The sequence below is a fragment of the Peromyscus leucopus genome, chromosome 16_21 (genome assembly GCF_004664715.2).
Source record: "Peromyscus leucopus breed LL Stock chromosome 16_21, UCI_PerLeu_2.1, whole genome shotgun sequence".
Lineage (NCBI taxonomy): Eukaryota > Metazoa > Chordata > Mammalia > Rodentia > Cricetidae > Peromyscus > Peromyscus leucopus.
In genome coordinates, this window is record NC_051084.1 from 4,726,955 (window position 1) to 4,748,635 (window position 21,681).

The following is a 21,681-nucleotide window of genomic DNA, read 5'->3' on the forward strand; positions in this document are numbered from 1 at the left end:
GGTCAGGGTGAGGGCCCAAGAAGACAGCAGGCGCACCGTGCCCATGAGCGTGGGAGGGAATGCGGCTCTGTGCAGAATGCTTTGCACCAAGTCTAGGGGGCCCATCTGCTCCGCTGACAACCCGCCTCACCCAAGCCTTCAGCTGCTCAACTCTAGGAATCTCCAGCTACCTGACAACTGAGAGAATCTTAGGGTACGGAGCCCAGAGGTCAAATACTGATGAGACTGGAGGAAAGTGGATCCTAAGTGATGAGTGGAATCAGGAAGGGAGCCTGGGGCTCAGGCCTGGCATTATATGTGGCTGTGGGCAGGGTAAGGACACCTAGGAGACAGATCAGCTCAGATACCACATCCCATAGGGACATATAAAGACTCCTTTTATCTTCTGTCTGCCCTACACCCATTGTCTGTTTGGGATGTAGCCTCGATTTCCATCTCCAGCAGTATACAGGGTAAGGTGTGAGGGTGGCGGTGGCCGGTAATATCACAGTGGGTAGATGGTACAGTGGCATTCACCTGAAGTTCCAGGACTAGAGAGGCTGAGGACCAGCCTCAGCAAAGGCAATCTAGGGAGGTTCATTCTCCACCCTTCTCCCTTCCCCCACTCTCCACAGGGTCTCACTATGTAGACCAGGCTGGCCTCAAACTCACAGAGACCTGCCTGGCCCCTACCCGAGTTCTGGGATTAAAGGTGCACAATGAGATTTCATCTCCCTCAAGACTGGCAGAGTGAAGGCTGGCATGCCAGGACTGCCCTCCTGCTACGGGCATCCTATGTCTGTCTCCCTTTCCCACACAGAAGCCTCTCCATGCCGAGACCTCATTTCGCCCACTGATGCGGCTCTCTAATTAATGAAGACTGCTCACAGCCTGTCATGATATTGTACATTTCCTGGTCTTTAATGAGAGATTTCCAACCAATCAGCCCGAAGTCCCTATGTCCACCACCACAGACAAAATCTGTGTCTGTATTCCTTAATTTCAAGGCTTCTGCAAGCATCTCCCTGGGCCCTGGCAGACAGGTCAATGCCACCTCTCCCAGCCCCATGCGCCTCGCTTCCACGGTGCCAGGGACAGAGCCCCACAGCATGGCCTTCTATTCAGGCCAATATGGTAAAGTGATAAGCCTCCTGCAGGGGCTGGAGCCCCCTCTTAGTGGAAGGGGGAGTCTACAGAGTGCCTGGAAGGATCCTGGTACAGCTCATTAAGATATCAACCCCTAATGAAATATTTCTTTGTTTAAATTGTCATTTATCTTGGGGAACAGAGACCTTGGTGGGAAGGCTGTCCTTGCATCCCTCCCCCACCTCCACTCAGCAGACTCTGGATCTTTCTGAAAGACTGCAAAGGGTAGATGGGGAGAGGAGAGAATTCCAGAGAGGAGGGATAACTCAGCAGAAGGGAAATGGGGGTCACAAAGGAAGGGAAGTACAGTGAGGCCATGATGGGCAAACATCCAAAGAGCCTAACTGTCCGTCAGTGACGGACGGACAGACAGATGGGGAGGTGGTAAAGAAACAGACACATGTGAGGTGGACTGTCACCTGTTGACTGACACGGCCCAGAAACACAAGCGTAAAGCAGGCTAGCCTTGAACTTGTTCTGTGGACTCCGGTAGAGCAGGTGATGTACTACCAGAAAATCAGTTCTCTTCCAAGCAACCACAGCAGGTGGTTCACAACTACTGTAACTCCAGCTTCAGGAATCTGATACCATCTTCTGGCTTCCTCGGGCACCCAACACACTTGTGTATGCTCGCACACATTTTAAAAAAAATCTTTAAAAAAAATAATAATGGGGTCTGGAGAAATGGCTCAGCCTGTAGGGTTACCTGTTGCTCTTGCAGAGGACCTGGGTTCAGTCCCTAGCAGCCACATGGTGGCTCACAACCCCCTGTAACTCCAGTTCAAGGGGATCTGACACCCTCTTCTGGCCTCCTTGGGCACTGCACTCCTGTGATACACATGCAGGCAAAACACTCCCCCACCTCCAACCCCACCCACACACAGATAAAATACATCTAAAAAGATAAATGATTGAAAACTTTTGAGGGGAAAGAAAAAGATGAGCTCCCCAGCAGAGAGATGAACTGAAACAAAATATCTGGATCTAGGTGTGTTCAGAGTCTGGGATTAAATACACTGTTTCTAATCTCACAGCCACCATCATGCCCTTGAGAGATCTCAGGCCTCCTGCAGGAAACAAGCTCTTCTATTGGCTCGCTCATGCCCTTTAGGAAAGCCCATCTGCTTCCCAGCCCAAAGGAGATTTGGTAGCAAGCACTTGCTGGGCTGTCTCCTAGCTCTGTGATCTGAAACAAATGACTGACATCTCTGAACCATCTCTGCATGCAGAATGGGAAAAAGAGGAGCTGCAGGCAGCCTGGCACATGCCAGGCTTGCCTAACTGGCAGCTCTTGTGATTTGGCTAACTCTTGCCTTCTGAGGTCACAGCTCCTGTCTGTCTATCTATCTACCTATCTATCTATCTATCTATCTACCTATCTATCTATCTATCTATCTATCTATCTATCTATCATCTATCTATCTATCTAGTATTTTACATCCTACCCAAAGCTTCCCCTCCCTCCCCTCTTCCCAGTCCCCACCACACACCACCCCATCCACTCCTCCTCTACTGTCCCTCTTCAGATCTAGGCGGGCATCCCAAGGATATCAGCCAGCCATGGTCTATCAAGCTGCAGTGAGACCAGGCACCCCCTCCTCCACCAAGGTTAGATGAGGCAATCCAGCAGGAGGAATGGGTCCCCAAACACAGTCAGAGACATCCCCCGTTCTCACTGCTAGGAATCCTACACAAAGACCAAGTCACACAACTGTAACACATGCAGAGGGCCCAGGTCAGTCCCACGCAGGCTCCCTGGTTGTCAGCTCAGTCTGAGCTCCTCTGAGCCCAGATTAGTTGGTTCTGTGGTTTTTCTTGTGATGTCCTTAACACCACTGGGTCCTACAATCCTTGCTCCCCCTTCTTTCACAGGATTGCCTGAGCTCTGCCTAAGGTCTGGCTGTGGGTCTCTGCATCTGTTTCCATCAGTTGTTGGGTGAAGCCTCTCTGATGGCAGTTGGACTAGGTACCGATCTATGAGGATAGCAGAGTATCAATAGGAATCATTCCATTGACTTTTTTTTTGGCCATTTGTATTTGGTTCTATCCTAGGTCTCTGGGGTATCCCACTTCTGGGACCATTCCTCACTTTTAAGCAAGGAACGTGGGGCTCACAAAAGAAAAGCTAAGTATTTAAGGAAAACACTAGAGGCACAGATCACCAGGCTTTCTTCATGCCCTCCTCCCAACCCCCTTAAGAAGGCATCCTTCTGCCAGGCAGTGGTAGCCTACACCTTTAATCCCAGGACTTGGAGGCAGGTGATCTCCAGGTTTGAGGCTAGCCTGGTCTACAGAGTGAGTTCCAAGACTGCCAGGGTTACACAGAGAAACCCTGTCTTAAAAAAAAAAAGAAAAGAAAGAAAGAAAGAAAAGGAAAAAAGAGGCGTCCTTTCAGTTTTGTGACTGAAGGAAGGGAGGCTGGGACCTACAATCTGTCCAGGTCACACATCTGTAAGTGTCCAGGATGGAGTCCAAACCCGAGGCTGCCCGACTCCAGCCCCGTGGTCCTAACCTTAGCCTCTGGCCACAGTCAGGTCCTCCCACCACCTGAGCACCTGCACCTGCCTTGCAGACTGGGATGGGACAAGGCACAGTGACTCCCCCTAGGGAACTTACAGCTCCTGTGGGGAACCCCTCCAAACTCTCACCCTGGGAGGAAGGCCTGGGGCCTGGCTACTATGACTAACACACTGTTTGTTCTGTTACCTTCTTTCTAGAGGTCTGTTTTCTCCACTGAATTGCCTCGAGTAGGACAAGATGGGGTCTTCTGACTCCCTTGGGCTTTCCACTGTGACTCAGAAGTCACACAGTCCCACTGGGGACTGAGTGGGCCCGAGTAGAGAGGTAAACTGAAATGAAAACAAAAAGTTCTTTTCCCAGTGTGCCCTGTGGGAGGTGGGGGAGGGGCTGATGTAGCCAGGCTGGGGGCAGAGCTTGTGGGCAGCACATACCTCCCTGACACTCCACCTCAGCCTCTGCTGTGGACAGGATGGGCAGGGGGCTGTGGAGCGGGGGTGGGGGGTGGGGTGGGGGTGGAGGGTGGGGGTGGGGTGGAGGGTGGGGGGTGTAGCAGCCAGGCAGCTCCCTGGTTGTCTGCACACCATGATGTCCACCAGGCTGCCTCTCCACAGAAGGTAAAGCCGTCCAGAGTGACCCCTCATCCAAGACAAATGGCTCTGGTTGGAACTGCTCCATCATTCTTTAGCTGTGTACACTTACACATGGTGAGTGCCTTTTGTGCCTCAGTTTCCCCCTCTATAAAATGGAGCCAACAGAACTATCTACCTCATAGGCTAATCATGAAGATTAAAGGAGCCAGCATATCTGGAACGAGGCAGGATTCACATGTCAACTATCATCTAATCCTTGATTTTTATTGTTTCGGATTAAAATGTGTTTTAAAAATAAAGTCTTATCTATTTATTTCGTGTGTGAACATGTGTGTGCATGTGTGTGTGTGGAGGTCAGAGAACAACTTTCAAGCATCAGTTCCCTCCTACTGTGTGGGTTCCAGGGTCCAACTTAGGTCTACAGGCAGGCAATAGGAGGCGTCTCTACCCACTGCACCATCTGGCCATCACTGTTTTGGATTTTTGAAGCAGGGTCTCATGTAACCTCAGCTGGCCTGGGACCCCATCTGTAGCTGAAGATGACCTTGACCGCCTGACCCTTCCGCCTTCACCACCCACGGTCGTTTGATTCTCATTTCTACTGGAAAGGTCACTGTGATGTCCCAATAAATGAGCTGGGTCGGAGTGCGGCAGGATGGGAAAACATGTGTTTAGCATTTACGAGGCCTGATTTGCTCTCCAGCAGCACAGATAACCAATTAAATATGGGGCACAACAGTCCTCCCCAACCTGACACCTACCTGTCTGCAAGACTGGATCAGAGTCTGTGTCTGCCTGTCGTGTCCGGCTGTCCACTTGGGCAAACAGACGCTCTAGACCTGTGTATACTCCTGGCTGTAGCTCCCACAGAAAAAAGGCAGAATAAGTGAGCTGAAACAGCTCAAGTTGAGCGCCACCTCTGAGACCCGTTTTTAAAGAGTTTTCTCCAAAATATGTGTCCCTAGGAAAGTAGGCCCAGTCCTTAACCAGCTCCACTGAGGCATGGTCTGCCTGTCCTTGGCCACCTGCAGGGTAACCTGAGGCCAACAGGGCCTTCCAGGGGCACTGCCTTCTTGCTCTCATCCCACATCAAGGACCAGGGGACCTGGCATCACTGGGCAGGGTGGGGGCAACCACGGAGGGACCCTGGGGCGTCCCTCACTACTTCACACACCCAGACAGGGAAAATGTTTGGGGTAGAAAGTGGGAGGATTTTTTTCAGGTCTCCACCAGTCTGAGCCTGGCGCCTGCTACCCAACTTAGCCCTCCCCCTCAGAACGAGGGCCTTTCCGTGCCCGGACTTCCCCCTCCCAACCCAAACACGCACCACGGTCCCCACCTCCACCCACCCACCCCATCCTCTCAGTCCCCCTGGGCACAAGCGGTATTCAGGGACGCCGAGTTTTGTTTACAATCTAATTTGTTCAGATAATTGCCTCGACTTTGCTCTGCGCTCGGCCCGCGTGGATCCAGCCCGAAGCCTCCTCTTCATTGGTTCTCACAGCACTTTATAGGAAATTCCCCTCTGCAGACCGAGGCAGCGCGTGCGCGGGGCTGGAAGAACGACTGTTCACAAAGCCCAGAAAGAGCCTCCCCAGCCCCAGCCCCCACACAGTGGGGAGTCGGAAGGAGACAAGGCAGGGCCCGCGCCGGACGCCGGCTGCGGACTCGGGGGGCCCCTGACCACTCCCCGCGCCAGGCGCAGCCCGCCCGAAACCAGTGAACCGTGTGCCAGCAGGACTTGGCCGTACCTCCAGGCTCCTGGAAAAGGCCAGAGTTTATAAAGCGTCCCGTAGGATGGGTCCCCAGGCCAGGGTGAACCTCTGCGGCCTATCTACTTTGGCAGATCTGTAGCCCCACGTCCCCATTTTTCCTTCCCCAAAGTTTGGTCCACGTGGTCTTCTTCGGCTCGCCGCTGGCCGCCTCGCGGGGGGAAAAGTGGCTGCACCTGCTTTAGGCGAATTATGGTAGCACTAGAAGTTAGTCTCCCCTCCCTCCGCCTCTCTCTCGTTCGCTCCCTCCTCCCCGTCGCTCCGCGCGCTCCCTCCTTCCCTCCACCCCTCCGGTCCCCCGCCCGGTGCGCCCCGCCCGCGAGCCGCCCGCTCGCAGCCACTCGCAGCCGGGGCTCAGTCGCAGCCCCTCGGAGTCCGGAGCCGGCCGCCCCTGCGGGCCGGACAGTGCCACCGGCGGCCGGGACGGAGCCCCCCAGCACGCGATCAGGGCGCGGCGCAGGCGGCCGCGGCGCGGCGGGGAGGAGCCCGGGCCGGAACCAGGGCTGGGCCGGGGGCGGGGACGCCGGGGTCCCGGAGCCCCGGAGCCGGAGCGAGCTCAGGAGCGTCGCGGGAGCTCGGGGAAGGACGATCGGAAGCCGGAGAGAGCCGAGCCATCCTATAAAGTGCGATGCCCCCGAGGGGCTGAGGCGCGCGGCGATCGGCGCTGGAAAGATCGCCTCGGAGCGGGGCGGCGCGCAGGGGCAGTCCCGGCGGGTGGCGGCGGGCCCGGGCTGCGACCCGAGCGAGCCCCATGCCCCGTGCGGGCTGACGGGCCGGAGCCCGCACTGAGCGGCCGGGCCGGACAGGTAGGTGGCCGATCCAGGGACCCCAGGGACCCGGGTGGGGGCTGGGCTGACGACTCGTCGAACTCCCCAGCTAGCTCACTCTCTCGCCTGCTCCTTGGCTCACTTTGTGTTTGCAAACTGCCGGCCCGAGGCGCGCCGGGCGCCGGGAGGAGCCGGCCCGGGGCCGGAGCACTTTGTTCTAGCCGGGGCCGGCCGCGTCGCACTGACCCCGGGGAGCTACGAAACCCTGCCCCCGGCCCGGGCCCCCAGCCGACTGGAGCTGCCGGGGGAACAGGTGGGGGCTGCGACGCGGGGCTGGGGGGCAGCGGGAAGCCGGCCATGGGGGCGGCTTGGAGAGGCCACTGAGGCCCGCCCTGCCCCAAGAATCTGGGCTCCGCCCCCTTCTGGCCTCGCTGCTGGGAATGGGGTGTTAGGGGGCGCGACCCCCCCCCTCCCGGAGTGAGACAAAGAATACTCCCGGCCCGGACTTTCCTGAGCCGGGAAGGGAAGTGGTGAAGTGGGATCCCCCCAAGTCCAGTCTGCCCGGGACTCCCCAGGACTAGCAGGAGGCAGAAGGACTTGAGTGGGGGGGGGACGAGGGGGGGACGACCAACAGTCTCAAACACCTCGTCGCCTTGGTCGCACTTCGGAAGTGCTGAGAGTAGCCAACCCTCTTTCCCCGCATCCCTTAATCACCTCTGAGATAGCGCGGAAAACTTCTCGGGGACTTGAGAGAGACTGGAAATGGCCCCTGTGGTTTTTGTGTGTTAGAGCTGGTCGGTGGCGGACTGACCTGGTGGATACCCTCCCCATCGGGACAGAGCTCCTGCGGGGTAGTGGGGGGATTAAGTGACTGGAGGGAGGGCCCAGTGCCACCAGGGATGAGGCTGCCGGAGTGACCAAGCTGGACCCCATTCCTCCAGACCGAGGACTGGTGACTCGCTAGACAGTCCTTTCGTCTCCCCAACACCTCTCTGACCCGCGGCCACCCTCGGCGGTGCCCAGCCCTTGCACTCCGCTTCTACGTAAAACTTGTGCTTCTTGGGCTGCGCCGGAGCAGAACCCGGTGGCGCCAGAATTGAGTTGAGTGCCCTTAGAGACCGGGGGCCGCGGCCACCTGTGTGGAGGAACGTGGGATTTCGTGGGACGCGGATTCTGAGGCAGAGGCCCTGACCATCACAGATTGACTCCCCACCCCCCCAACTGAGGCAACCGCGTGAACACCCTCATGTAGCATCCGCCTGCCTACTCTGTAGGTTGGGAGGACAAGGGTATGGGGGGGCTGTCCTTGCTCTCAGACAGTACCCCTCTCCCGTGCACCCTGGGCCTCTTATGCCAACACTACCGCGCGTGTTTCCACGTTCCTTTGCTTGGCACCTGGGATTTCAGATATCTGGAGATAAGCGCGTGTTGGTGCACCCTTGCACGGGTCTGCCCACCCGGTGGACCGGGGCGCTCCGAGCTGGGTAGGCTTGGAGACCAGGAGGAACAAACCTGAGTCTGATGCCACCGTTTGACGGTTCCGGAGCAATCCGAAAAGAGTTTTGGCTAATGCGGGATTTTTACCTTGAACTTAAAGCGTCTTTGCCTGGATTGGCAGTCGACGGCGTTGGGTCTGGAATTCAGGGTCGGGAGAGTGAGCGCTGCTTCCGCGACAGTCATTGTGGTTTGCCCGAGTGTCCCATCTCCCACGAAGAAAGGAGCAGCGGGTGGTCCATGCTGTTCCACCGCGTCCTGGCGAAGCTTAGCCTCCACCCCCCCCCCCACCCCCCGCGAACCTCAATGGGCCGGCCCCTTGGCCTAGGTGCCCTGCGGCACCGGCATTTTAAGCCCCTGGTTGAGATCAACCAAGGAGCCAGGGGGAGGCTCCTGAAGGGGAGCGGTCGGCCTCAGACGACCTCTGCCCGCCCCCGCGGAAAACCGCTGTGGGGAAGTCTGCAGGCTTTTCTTCTTTCTCTTTTTTTTCTCCTTAAACTTGAGAAACTTTTACCTTGCCGGGGTGATTCAGGGACTGTCATCTGGAGGTTGGAGGGGCACTGGGATGGCTTGCTGGCTCTGAGGAACCCTTAGAACAGCGCGTGTAAAGAATGTGCAGCGGACCACCACTCCAGTCTGTTGGACAAGGTAGCCTGGTATCAGGGCCTTTCTGGGACCCCCCTCTTTCTTCCACACTTGCTGCAGACCCCGTGGTTTCCGAACCTCAACTTGCGGGGACCCTTGAGTGCTTGCTTGTGTTTAGTTGTTTTTGTTTTGTTTTGTAAACAGGACCTGATTGTGTTTTGTTGGTTTGGTTTGGTTTTGTTTCCTGGGAGGGTTGGGGAGACTTGAGACTGTCTAGGCCGGCCTCATACTATGCCCTTCTGCCACAGCCTCTGGGATTCTGGGATTATAGGTGCTCCACACACACCTCACTATATTTTACCCTAGCTCCAACCTTGGAAGTTGGAGGAGACGTCTGCAGGCTACAGTCTCTTCCGAGGCTAGGGCTGGGTTGGAGTTGAGGAACCTCTGAGCACGGGCAAGCAGGGCTGGCCAGGCCCAACTTGCTGGAGGCCCTGGCCTGTTCCTTCCTAGACATCCCCACCCCTCCCCTCTACCTTTCTGACAGGAATGTGCATATGCCCTGCTGGGCCCTGACTCCAAGCACACCTTTTCCTAGCAGGGGAGGGCTCCAGGAGGACTGGAAGAGGGTGGCTTTCTTTGATCATTTCCTCAATGTTTGCCGAGCCCCTGCCTTGCCTGGGCAGATCCCAGGCTGGGTCCTAGGGTGCTGATCTCCGGAGCCTCGTGGACCTCAGCTTACTGCAATGGATGACAGATGTGATGGGTGGGCAGGGTGGCGTGGACGGGGTTTGGTTTCAGAGGACTGTGTGAAGGAGGGAAGCGGCATCGCCCCACGAAGCCATCCTTCCTGGCCTACATTTTTAACCCTTCACTGCCCACGGTACTTTTGGAAGATCTCACCCTCTAGAGGCAATGCACTGGAGCCCAAGCTTTTATTATTGCCCAAACAGTGCCAACTTCCTTCCATCCTAGGGGCTCCTCAGTTTCTCTGCTCCCATCCCCTTTCCTGTCCTGTCTCAGCTTCCCCAGGCCCAAGGCAGCCAGGGGCCTATTTTTGCCAGGATTCAGTGCCTCCATTGGCCAGTAATAGCTCCCTCTGAGGTGGTTCGGGAGCCCTAGAACCCGAGGCAGGGTTTCCGTGCCTCCCCAGGGCCGTACGTGTGTCGGAGCGAAAAGGGCTTTAGAACTTGGCGCTTAGATAGGGCTCTAGGGAACTTAATTAAGCTGCTGGAACCTCAATTTTCTTAGGTTGTAAAGTAGGTCAACAATGCCCAGGGTGGAATGGCGGCCGGGGAGTTGAATGGGAGGTAAAGTTTCACACCCGAGCAAGTGTCTGGCCATCACAATGCCTTCCAATGATGGCACTCTTCAGTTTCTTTTCTTTAACTAGCTTACCAGCACTGCCAGGCCACTTACTGGGCCGAATACTGGGAATATTGGAGTATAAACCTTCACTTTATAGGCTGGAAAATTAAGCCAGAGAGAAGTGCTAACTTGTGTGAGGTTTCCACTGCTGCCCGGGCTCAGAGCTGGGACCAGATTGCTGGGCTCCGGAACAGCCAGGGACTGGAGCCTCTGCTTTGGGCAAGGGAGAAGGGCAGGGCTAGAGGACTGACCTCTTCATCAGCCTGGCCCAGCCTCCTCTCCCTGGTTTGCTGGGCTGTAGGTCCTGCTTGCCTCTAGTAGGTCTGCACTCCTTGTCTGCACCTACCCTGGCTTGTGCTTTAGGCCTTCTTAAGGTTGTAGTAGAGACAAGTACACATGAACAGAACTCTCCAGAAGACTGAGGAGAAGAGAAGTACTGGAAGACTAGCATCTCCTCTTTTCAAAAGGGAAGATTCCTAGTGTTTGGGCATGGAGCCTCCTTCCTTACAGGAATCCATCAGGCAGAAAGCCTCAGATTTGGGACTTACCTCTGAACGGTCATCTCAGAGAAGCAAGAACCTTTCCTGCAGGGAGCCTGAAGTTGTTGTCTGTCCTTCCCACCACCATCTGGAATTTTCTATGGAAATGAACACTTTTCCTTACTACTGATCACACCAATCCCGGGTCTCAGTGGGAACCCTGCTTGCTGCCTTTGACCTCTGACTGTGCGTGCTCTCAGAAGTCTTGGGGCACACTGTGTGGGCTGGAAAACAAAAGCACCCCACAAAAGATACCTTCTGCATAGAACCACAGAGTGAGGGGCCACGTAGACTTCTTTGTTGTACCACCCCCCTTAGTTCCAGGACAGATGGATGGACACATACACGCACGCACACACACACACGTGCGCGCGCATGCGCGCGCGCACGCGCGCGCGCTTTCGTTCACTTGCCTGCAATAAAGCCATGCATCATCTCCCCAGCCCCATCAGAAACCTGTGCCTCCAGCCCCAGGTGTCTCCTCCTCTCCTGGGGCTCTTCCTCTGCACCACTGCCTCGGGATGGCTGGGCTGCATGGGTGGTGCCGGAGAGAGGTAAAGGGTGTTTGCTTTCCCACCGGAGTTGGTTCTGATGGCATCTGACCCCAGCCACTACCATGTAAATGGGCAGGGGGAGCAAATGGCAGATTTCCTCATAGTAGGACAGTATGCAGAATTAAGAATGTCATTTGTTTGAAGTAGGGAGGGAGGCAGAAGTGACCCAAATCTGTCTGTCTGTCTGTCTGTCTGTCTGTGTCTATCTATCTATCTGTCTGTCTGTCAGTTGTGGAGCATGGCATGCCTCAGAATTCTGACTGGCAGGAAGGGAGAGAGGGAAAGGTGATGGCTGCCAGACTTGAGGACGGTCAGGATTTGGGGAATAGAGATGAGCGCTCCAGGATGTCCGTCCGTTCCACAAACCCCCGTGCCTGCTGTGTGCAGCAGACACATTGGCAGGACCCAGAGAAGGAAATAAGAGGGGGCTCTCTTGTAACTCAGAAGACACGAAATGCAGTAAGAAAGGGAATGTGGATCTTTGAGGTGGGCGCTGGGCACAAGAGAGGCTGGCGGGGTTCTCACAGGGCATGTGTGCTGAGGCAGCGGGGGGAAATGGAGGCATGGGCAGGTGAGGCGGGCTGAGTTCCGGGTTCCTCAATCCTGCCAAACCAAAGCTGACTCCTGGGACACAATTCTGCCTGGACCTGCATTTCTCGGAGTCCACATTTCTAGTGGCCCCAGGTCTAAAGAAGTCACCCCCAAAGACTGACCCCCTTCTTTTCTGCAGGAACTCCTGTGTGGAGGAAGGAAAATGCCCTGCCGGAGAGAACTTGAGGGAAGTAATGAAACATCCAGATGTGCCCACGGTCTAGTGAGGGCAGCTGCTGGGAGTTGCTAGGGGAGCAGAGGTGGGGGCTGGTGGCCCTCGGAGCAGTAGGCTGTGCTGAGGGTCTTATCTATGGTCCCTTGGGAGACTCTCTCCTGGGTTTCCCCCAGTGGCCACATGCTACCTCCCCTTCTGCCTAGTTGGAGCACAGTGTCTGGGAGCTCCGAATGGCTCCCAGGGCATCTTCCCTGAGTCCCAAGAGCATCAAACATCCTTACCCTTGATGGAAGGTCACAGGCGACTGAGACCTGAGCCTAGGAAAGCAAGCATGAGACCTAACCCACCAGAGCCCAGACTTCCAGCCACCTCTGCCTGGGAGGCTTGAACCAGTTGCGCAGGCTCAGACGTTATGATCTGTGTTTTGCTACAGAGTGTCCCTCTGCCCCCTGTGCTCAGGTATGACTCTCTGGGTCCTCCAGGTACACTGTGGGGTCCCTCTAAGGCACTGCCACCGATGTCCTAACTCACTGTCTGGCCCTGGGAATGCTGTTCTCTGTGAGTGTCAGGTTTCCTAAAGTGCTATCAGTGAATGACCGCTGACTCTTCCTGGCCTCAGATGAGGATGGCCACAGTCTTTGTCCCAACAGCATGTTCCTGGCCTACTGCCTCTGAAGGGGTTTCCTGAAGGGGGTGCTGTGGAACTCAGGGCAAGGGACCCTGTGACTCATGCAAGCCTCCTCTCTGCCAATTAGACAGCCAGAGCCTGATTAAAAGGGGTGCTGCCCACCTCCTCTTGCCTGATCCCCATCGACGAGATTTCCCTTCATCAGAATCTCACATCCTCCAGAAATTAATTTGATGCCTCTTGTTATCAATTAATTGAATCTCGTTGGGAGAGAGAGCTCCGTGAGGCAGGCTGCAGCTTGGCCCTTGTGTGTTTCTGCCCCCCCTCCCCCACTTACCAGGACAGCCTCACCCTTCCCCCAAACTCTTCCTTTCTGCTTTTAATTTCACATATTTTCTAAAATCAAAGTGCTGCTGTGAGCCCCTTTGCCCGGTTTGGCGTGGATGGATGCCTCCAGCTGGGCACTGGCTGGCCTCGCCTTTTCGGGGAGTCTACCTCTCTCTATTTGGTTTCCCCTTAAATAAACAAAACCTCACCCTTCAGGGGTTGTCTCTGCCCCTGACCTGTGTGCTCCAGGGGCTGGAACTTGGGAGGGGTTGGAACCACTACATCTTGAGAGGGAAAGAGAGACACGCAGAAGGATTAAAGTAGGTGTCTCTCACGATTTTTTTTTTAACATTTTGTGTGTGCACACATGAACATGTGCCATGACAAACATGTAGAAGTCCAAGGACAGCTTTTGGGAGTCGGTTCTCTCCTACCGCATGGATTCTGGGAATCAAACTTGGGTCCGTCAGGCTTGGTGGCAAGCGCCTTTGCCTGCTGAGCCGGCTCACTGGCCCCTGCCTCCTGCTGTCCTGCTCTGTGTGGAATATCTGTTTAACTAGGCAAAGATGTGTTGCATGTGTTTATGCTGCATTGGTTTAACTATGTAAAGACGTGTTGCATCTTCATTAATTAAATAAAATCAACCTGGGCTCAGAGAGGCGGAGTTGGCACCTAGTTGACAGGAAGTAGCAGGGAGGGCATAGCGTGGGTTTTAGTTGGGACAGTGTGGAAGAAGAAAGAAGAGACGCCAAGGCCAGACAGACAGACACAGAGGAAGCTGGAACAGGACATACAGAATGAAAGAAAGGTAAGAAGCCCAGAGGCAAAACGTAGATGAAGAGAAACAGGTTAAAATCAGTTATAAGAGCGAGTGGGGAAGCCTAAGCCAAGGCCGAGCATTCATAATTAATAATGTCTCCCTGTCTTTATTTGGGAGCTGGTTGGTGGCCCAAAGAAAATGCCAGCTACACCGTTCCATCATTTTTAGGAGTTATTTAGAAGTTGTCGCCCTTGGCAGATGATTTATCAGTTAGGGCAGAGGGCACAGGTATGGACCCCCGCCCCCCACCGCAGCTTCCGAGAGCCAGGATAAGTGTCTTCAGGAACCAGCTCTTAATGTCATTCAAAAGCATGTGGAAGTCCTGGCTGCATCCCTTGAGTGAGAGATGGCGTGGGGAAGGCTGTATAAGATACCTCCCAGCCAAGAATCACGCAGCAAAGAACAGCAGTTCTCAACCTGTAGGTCGAGACCCCACAGGAGCTGCCTAGCTGATATTTACATTATGATTAATTTAACAGTAGCAAAATTACAGTTATGAAGTAGAAATGAAATAATTTTATGGCCGGGGTCAACACAGCATGTGTCGTTTGTGTTGAAGGGTCCCAGCGACAGGAAGGTTGAGAACCATTGGCTTATAGCTTCATCCTCCCCTACCCCACATCCTGGTGATTCCCAAGGTGTGATTATCACTCCCCTTCGACAAGGACCAGGGGGCCCAGGGCCGAGGTCTGAGATGGAATCACTGTTAGGGAACTTGTCTCTTGAAATGCTTATTTCGGGGGTGGGGGTGACATCACACGTTGACTGGCTTCACCCCTGCTTTTGGGGGTGGGGGTGACATCTCATGTTGACAGGCTTCACCCCTACTTTTCCTTGGCTGCCACACAGTTCAGCCCGTGGTAGATGTCACATAGCTATCCCCACTTGGGCTTCCTTTGAGCAACCAAGCACAGCCCACATTTGTGTGCCGTTGAGGACACACTGAGGCTGGGTGACAGTTCATTCTCCCTGGCCTCTGTAGTGGCCATCGTAGCTACTGAGAGCATATTACCTAGCATCTTTCCTTTCTTTTTCTTTCATGTGTGTGGGTGCTTTGCCTGCATGTATGTCTGTGCACCACATGTGTGCCTGGCTCCCACAGGATGCTCTGGAAGAGAGGCCAGTGCTCTGAACCACCAAGCCATCTCCAACTCCGCATCTTTTCTTTTCTTTTCTTTTCTTTTTTTTTTTTTTTTTTTTTTTTTTTTTTGGTTTTTCGAGACAGGGTTTCTCTATGTAGCTTTGCGCCTTTCCTGGGACTCACTTGGTAGCCCAGGCTGGCCTCAAACTCACAGAGATCCACCTGGCTCTGCCTCCCGAGTGCTGGGATTAAAGGCGTGCGCCGCCGCCGCCGCCGCCGCCGCCGCCGCCGCCGCCGCCGCCACCACCACCACCCAGCCAAGGATCTTTCGCCACCACCACCACCTGGCCAAGGATCTTTCCTTTCCTTATCTTTCTTTCCTTCCTTCCTTCCTTCCTTCCTTCCTTCTCTCCCTCCCTCCCTTCCTTCTCTCCCTCCCATCCTTCCCTCCCTCCTTCCCTTCCTCCCTCTCCCCCCCCTGTCCCCTCCCTCCTTCCCTTCCTTTTGAAACAAGGTCTTACTTTGTAGCTGGGGCTGGCCTTAAGTTCATATATATTCTCCTGACTCTGTCTTAAAATTTCTGGGATTATAGAAATTAAATCCGGTTTACATATTTTCTTTTCACATGGACATTTGCTTGGTCCTAGGTTTGGTTTTTTTTTTGTTTGTTTGTTTTGTTGTTGTTGTTGTTGTTTTGAGACAGGGTTTCTCTGTATAGTCCTGGCTTTCCTGGAGCTCTGAAAACCAGGATGTCTTTGAACTCACAGAGATCTCTGCTGGGGTTAAAGGCGGGCACCACCACTGCCTGACTTGCATGATCCCAGTATTCTTTAAGGAGAATGGGGGTGGGGGGTGGGGGTTGGGGAGAAGCTGCCTCAAAAGACTCCAAAGAGTCTTTCTGGCAATGGCTCCTTGCCCAAATCCAATCCGCATTCCCATGCTGCTAAGAATTGACATTGGTGGGCAGTTCTTGCTGGTTTTGGTGGTTTCTGGGGTTAATAAACCAAATGCCATTTAGCTCCAATCCTAGCAAGTCGGTTCCCCCTTTCCCCCTGAAGTGAATTTTAAGGCCTTATGCTTCCAGAGGCTGTGCAAGTGTCAAGGGGCCCATCCCCGTCCAGGTAGGGCCCTCTGCAGAAGTCGTCACCCCGTTACCTGCTCCCACTCAGAACTTACCTCCTTGTGTACATCTTGTTTCGTCAGAAGCCTGATTAGAGGAATCATTGCCTACCACTTCCCACCCGATCCCCAGCGATGAGATTTCCCTTCATCAGAATCTCACATCCTCAAGAGAATGATTTGATGCCTCCTGTTATCAATTAATTGACAGGGAGGTCCCCTAAGAATGGGATCACAAGCGGGTTCTGGCCCATTGAGGCCTAGAGAGAATGAGGCTCCTTCTGAAACCAACTTGGATACAGGAACAGAGAGGTGCATGAACACTTGCTCAGTCTTAGCCTATTTGCATGTTGTTATGTATTAGATGTCCCTGAATTGGTGCCTAAGATGTCCCTGAATGCCATGCCTAGAAATCTTCTGGGGAGACAGGGGCCAGGCCTGGGTCAAGGGCCATGGAGTGCCAGACCAGGTGGTCTGCCACAAGCCTACAGGAGCCTCTGGTGCCAAGGGCACCACCAGAACCCGGCTCCAGACAGGCTCCAGATGGTCATTTGGGCCCTGAATGGGTAGCCCCTACCCCTGAACCGGCAGGCCCCCCACGTAAGACGTCACTATTTAATTAGCTGTGTCTGATTAACCAAACTTGGCATTAGGCTCCTCTTGCCCTCTTCTTTCCCAGCTCCGAATCAATGGCTTTGATATGCTAATTAGGGAGTAATTTAATTTCAAAAGGCCGCAATTAACAAGGGTGTTGTGGACATGCTGTAGTTAAGCGGAGTAATCTAATTTGCATTAGTAACAAGCAGGGACTAATTAGAAGCTTAATTAGACACTTAGATGGCTCTTATGTTTACTTTCTTAATGAGATGGAGTGGGCTCTGGTTCTCTCTGTCTCTCCCGTCCCTGCCTCTGTTAATCCTTCCTTTTGGTCATGGTGATAGGGAAGAGTGTTGAATGAGGCTCCCTCGCCAGGCCTGGTGGAGACATTGTGACGTCCTGGTCCCCGTAGTAAAAGGGGCAATGGAGAGAGAGTGGCGGTGAAGAGTGTCTCAGGTCCGCGGGTTTGGCACGGCTGGGGTGGGATGCCGGGAAGGGTCTGGGACCAGGTGACCTTGTCAAGCTGTTTGCCATCTTTAAACTGGTTCCTCTTTCAAAGTGAGCCACAGGAGTGTGGAGGAGAGAAGAGGGCCGGCCTATGGTGGAGGCAGTCGGACTCTGCGTGGATTGGCTGTGACTAGGAAGTGTAAGCTGCACTTGAGGCCCGAACCTATAATCCCAGCTGCTCAGGAGGCTGAGGCACATTTAAGGCCTGTTTAGATTACAGAGTGAGTTCAAGGCCAGCCTTGGGTCCCTTAGGGAAACCCTACCTGACGCTTTAGGGGAAAAAAAGGTTTTTTGAAGGGTTAATATCTTAGCTCAGTGGTAAAGCCCTTGCCTGGCATACACGAGGACTTAGGCTCAGTCTCCAGTACCATGAAGAGAGAGAGAGACACACAGAAGGAAACACATTGGCAAATTATGCTTTGGAAGCCTTTTACTGCCTGTGACCGGGTGCAGAAGTCGCCGGCCGCAGGGGGCCTTTCCAGAGTACCACGCCCCCTCTGCAGAGTACCACACCCCCTCTGGGCCTCCAGAGTTCCACGCCCCTCTGGGCCCCCATCCTTCTGTGCCTGACATAACATTTGCAAAGTGGCAGGTGCAGGGGCCGGGCAGTCTCTGCACCCCGGCTGTGTCTGTAGTTCAGAATCCTGGAGAAAGCTGTGTGAGGTGCCATGCATGCACCCCGCCACCCAGAGTCCGATTTAACTGACCAAGAGGAAGAAGTAGGGATGCTTTGTTTTTAAGGCTCCTTCATCAGGAAGATCCTTGGGTGCCTTTGTTTGCCTATCATCCTTTTCACTCCACCAACAGCTAGGGCTGTGTTTTTTCACCTCTGTTTGCCAAGATCCCCACCACATGTACCCAGTACCAGGTGCAGGACAAGGCCCCCCCTGCACCTCTCTACCAGGAGCTCGTGCATGCCGCAGGGGCTCAGTGTTGGCTTCCTCATGCAGAGACTGTCTCGGAGTGGAGGGAAATGGCCCTTGTGAGCCTTCAGGAGGAAAGGTCAAACAGGCACCAATCAGTGGACACCAATGAGATCAAGAGCTTTAAAGATACACAGTCCCAAAGCAGAGCAGTGAAGGCACATACCTGTAGTTTGAGCACTTGGGAGGTGGAAGCAGGAGAGTCAAGAGTTCAAGGTCATCTTCAGCAAAATTGCCAGTTTGAGGTCCATAAGGACCTCAAAAAAAAAAAAAAAAAAAAAAAAAAAAAAAAAAAGTAACTCTAAAGCCTGGCAGTGGCTTTGTGACCCCAGCACCGGGAAAGTCAGGAGGATTGTGGGAGTTCCAGACCATCCTGGTCTACCTGGTAAGATCGTGTCTCAGAAAAAAAAACGAAATCAAAATGAAAAGCAATGAAGATGAAGAAGTAACTGTACCTTCTAAGCAAAATGTGCAGCGTCCTGTTCTCCTAAGTGAAGACAGGTAACAGCCCATGTGTCGGACTCTGAACGTGTTGTGTAGACCAGGCTGACCCAAATTTCCAGTGACCCTCTTGCCTCTGCCTACCAAGTGCTAGGACCAGAGGGTTAGGATGCCAGACCTGGTTGGTGTGGGTTTTTTGGTTTTCAAGACAGGATTTCTCTGTAGCTCAGACTGGCTCTGTCTACATCTACCTCCTGAGTGCTGGGATTAAAGGCGTGTGCCACCACCGCTGGCATGGTTTTTGTTTTTTAAGACATGATCTAGCTATGTAGCTCAGGCTAGCCTGAAACTCTTTCCTCCTAGCTCAGCCTGTTCTGTGATTATAGGCATATACCACCACACCCAGCTATACATCTCCCTCCAGAATATTCTACCAAGATGTCCTTTGCTTTTAGAATTAGAAAATAAAAAATTTTGAAACTTGAGAGAAAACCCCTCCTCCAAAGGTAGCCCAGGACAAATTCCCAGTCAAGGGCTGTGTGGGTCAGGTGACCCTTTGAAATGGGTCCATCCTTGCCCTGCTACTTGCTTAAGCCTCTCTAGCCCTGAAGTTTTGTGCTAAGAGGACTTGCATGGTCCCTAGATTTGGGGGTGGGTAGCTCTTAAGGTGCCACATGCCATTTATGGAGGATCTTTGCCTTGGCACGCAGGCACAGGTGTGTAGGGAAGCTGAGGTGCCAGCCCCTGATCCACAGACAGGACCTTGGGGAGAGGGTGTTGGTTGCCTGGGGTGAAAATCAGGGCCTGGCTCATAGTGGGCCTTGCTCATACCACTGAGCTGGATCCTCAGCCCTTAGAGGCTCTCCAGTTTGTGGGTCCTACCTTAACTTTTCTCAGAAGCTGAACAGAAGGCTGGAAGGGGTCTGGTGAACTTTCAAACTCCAGAGAGGGGCTGCAGCTAGGCCTTTGGGAGCCCCAGGAACTGCCCCTCTCCGGCCACCTCCCTCATGCACTGTGTCTTACTTGATTCCGAAGCATCCTTGGAGGAAAGGATGACTTGTTGGTATCAGCCCCATATTAGAGATCTGGACACCAGGGTTAAGGCTGGTGACCTCACTGTTTCATGTCATGAATCATGCCAGGAGAGGGTTAGCGGTAGGTAGCGAGTGAGTGGCTGCTTGCAGAGCTCTCCCTATTCCCAGCAGCCTGCAGCCAGTGAAGGTCAGAGATGCATTGAGTCCCTGGGTCCTCGACTTGAGAGCTGCACTCAGCTGACTGCAGGACCAAGGTTGATGGCCCTGAAGAGACTTGTCAGCAGGATAGCCAGAAAGAAAGGAATAAGCAAAAAAGTGGGCTCCATACTGTGTTCCACGCATGTTCGTGTTTGTCTTTCTATGTGATCTAGGAAATGTCACGTGTGTGGGGGGGGTTTGGTGGGGAGGGGAGCATTCAGGCTATAGTCTGCCTGCCCGAGCCCACTCATCCTTCACAGCTAACTCATTTTTAGCAAGAGGCCTTCCCCAATCCAGACTCCATTTAAGGTAGAGCCCTGAGTGTGGGGAGGGGCTTCCTATGATCAAAAGACACTGTGTGCATGTATGAAATTCTCAAGAATGAATAAAAAGTACTATATTTTTAAAAATTAGAGTCCCATTTATTCCTTATCCTCACATTGGATAGAATTCATCTCATCTGAGAGGTGCTATTTATATGACTTTTTCATTTGTCTCTCCTCACGGGAAGGCGAGCTCTAGAATGGCATCCGAAGCCTGTTCTCTGCAGACAGGCAGACACACTGGTGCTGCCTAAATGCCTTTTGAAACTATGAATGGTGAAGGATCTTTGCTGGTACAACATACTCCTGACTGGCTAGCTGTGGAGGGAGAGAGAACCCCACAAGTGGCCACCTTTCAGGGACAGATACTCAGAAGAAAATGTGAGTGGAGCCTTCACCTCTACCAATCGCCTTGGGGGAGTCTTTGCATACCTCCTAGAAAGAATTGCCCTTCAGGCTCTGTGGCTAGATCTGTTTTTGGGTTAATTGGACCCCTAAGTGTTTGTTGAGTGAATACGTGGCCTCAGAGATCCATCAACTAACTAACTAGTTTGGACCATGGGAAAGCTAGCTCTTAAACTGAAGCTTTCTGTCATTCCCGGAGCCCTACGGCCTCAGACAAGCAGGTCAGCTGCACCGGGGAACTCTGGGATGGAGCCCCGTACAAGCTAGCTAAGGTTTTGGTTCATCCCTGGGCTCGCTTTTCTCCATGGTGTTGTGCTTTAGGACGTTCTGTCTCTTACTGCAATCGGCTTCCTCGGCTTTCTTTGGAGTTTTAAGTAGACAACATCCACTTATTTGCTCCAAGTCTTTCAGCAAGTTTGTGACCCACCAGTTTTCTAGCCCTAAGTGTCAGACTCGCAACAGGGCCACGTTCTGCTCAGGGGCCACCAGGACTCCGGGTACAGGTGACCCACGGCCACGCCCCCGTCTGTCTCCTCTCCTGCTGCTGCGCCGCTGCTCCCGGGGACGCGGGACGCGCGCGCGCGAGCTCCTCGGTCTCCCCCCAACCCCCTCCCTCGCGGGTAAACTCCGGGCATCCATCAGTCTGTTAATTGCACTAATTAGAGATCGCGGAGGTGTTAATTGGAAAACCCTGGTATTGTGCCTGTTTGGGGGAAGAAAACGTCAATAAAAATTAATTGATGAGTTGGCAGGGCGGGCGGCGCGGGTTCGCGGCGAGGCGCAGGGTGTCGTGGCAAATGTTACAGCTCAGATTAAGCGACTGTTAATTAAAACGCGACGGTAATTAATACTCCCCACGCCATATGGGCCCGCGAAAAGGCACAAAAGGTTTGTCCACGTGTAGGGCTCTGGTGCCTTTCTCCGACTCCCAAAGGCACCCCAGGCCTGGAGGGCCCCTTTGGCCCCTAGCTAGGTGCAGCTCGTCACTTCCGGCAGGGAGGGGACAGGACGGGGCGGACCCTGGCTGGTTCCGAGAAGGCGTTGCTGCCTTCGCTCCCGCTGGGGTGCTGCGTAGAGGCAAAAGCCTCCGGCAAAGTGGGAGCCCTCAGATGGCCACGGAGTTCCCCAAAGCGGAAGAGGTGTCTGTGGGTTTGACCTGCCTTCCTTCCGAGGACGCCTGCTGGAGCCCGGGCCTGGC

At 54.0% G+C, this 21,681-nt stretch overlaps 1 protein-coding gene across 2 annotated transcripts in view; it reads left to right on the top strand.

Moving 5' to 3' along the window:
- The first annotated feature begins 6,357 nt into the window (after nucleotides 1–6,357).
- The window catches only part of Foxp4 (forkhead box P4), a 54,591-nt gene continuing 39,267 nt past the window's right edge, over nucleotides 6,358–21,681 (top strand). Inside the window, exon 1 of one of the 2 annotated variants that reach the window (XM_028887216.2) lies at nucleotides 6,358–6,813. The gene's annotated coding sequence lies outside the window, so the exon portion shown is untranslated. The remainder of the gene's footprint in view (nucleotides 6,814–21,681) is intronic. The other variant, XM_028887215.2, reaches the window with a different exon arrangement.